We start from the raw sequence: 1,174 nt of genomic DNA on the forward strand, positions 1-1,174 counted from the left end.
TTAAATTCAAATCTGGCCAACATTAATTACAGAGTTCTTAATATTGTAGCATGTCTTTTTCTAAGTGTCTAGGATCTGCCCTGTGTTAAGTACAAAGAGAAATTAGCTTTGGAGACAAAGCACGGGTTAGACTGGGGTGCTGTAGGTACTGATATGCAGTGTATCATACTGAAGCCCTGTCCCAAGATTCACAGCCAAGGCAGACTACTCATCTGCCCCAGTGTACTTGCTCCCCTTGCATGAGGAGCAAAGAGCTGCCCTACATCCCCAACAGCTGCACAGCCTGCTCAGGGGGAGAAGTCACTGCCTGCTATGTCCCTGGAGGTCCCTCCTCAATCCTAATCAAGCAACTGCTACTGTTACCACTACCAGAGACCAAGTAGGACTGAGTGCTCCTCCCGATAATAGGAGGAGGACGGGTGAGAGAGCACCTGCCAGGTTCTGAGCTTCTCGGGGGGTTTCTTGCTTCAGTCAATGAAGGTCACTGTCTTCATCAATAACCAACTGGTCACCCATCCTGCCCATCGGTAGTAAATACTGTTATCACCATATTATTAATTATACAAAATGGGTCTCATGACCCATTTTATGCATGCATGTAAGGTACTTTGGTCATATTCTCTCCATTACTGTTTCTTGTCCTGACCCCTCTGCTTCTGATGCCCTCTCTACCCCACTAATCCCCCTTTCTACTTTGCTGTCCTTTTGAGGGAATGCGTTACCACGTGAGTTTCCCTAATATTGCTTACAGGAGGTTTTATGTAAAGATTCATTCATGTTCACATCAGTCTTGTGAACTGTGCTAAAAGAGGATGCGCTCAACACAGCGACCACTGACCAGGGTCCTCTTACTGCCACTTGTTCCCATGGTCCACCATCCTCCGGTGGTGTAGGTGTACCTCAGTCTTCCCTGAGAACTGACCGTAGTTCCTGATCCCTTTACTTCTTGTTATTATTCTGAAAACCTAATGAATGAAGGTCTGGAGGGAATGCCTTGGAAAATTTTAAATACCAAAAAGACAGAGTTGGTTACTGGGCTCTTTATTCTATGCCATTAATAAATTTCTGTTACTTCTCAGGAAAGGTCCCCAAAGAACTTCAAAATGGTAAACAGAACAAGTGAACATTCTTGGCTCCAATTTTGGTAGAGTCAGATAAGTTCAAAAATTATTAT

The sequence above is a fragment of the Rattus norvegicus genome, chromosome 2 (genome assembly GCF_021556685.1).
Source record: "Rattus norvegicus strain SHRSP/BbbUtx chromosome 2, alternate assembly SHRSP_T2T, whole genome shotgun sequence".
NCBI classification, from domain to species: Eukaryota; Metazoa; Chordata; class Mammalia; order Rodentia; family Muridae; genus Rattus; species Rattus norvegicus.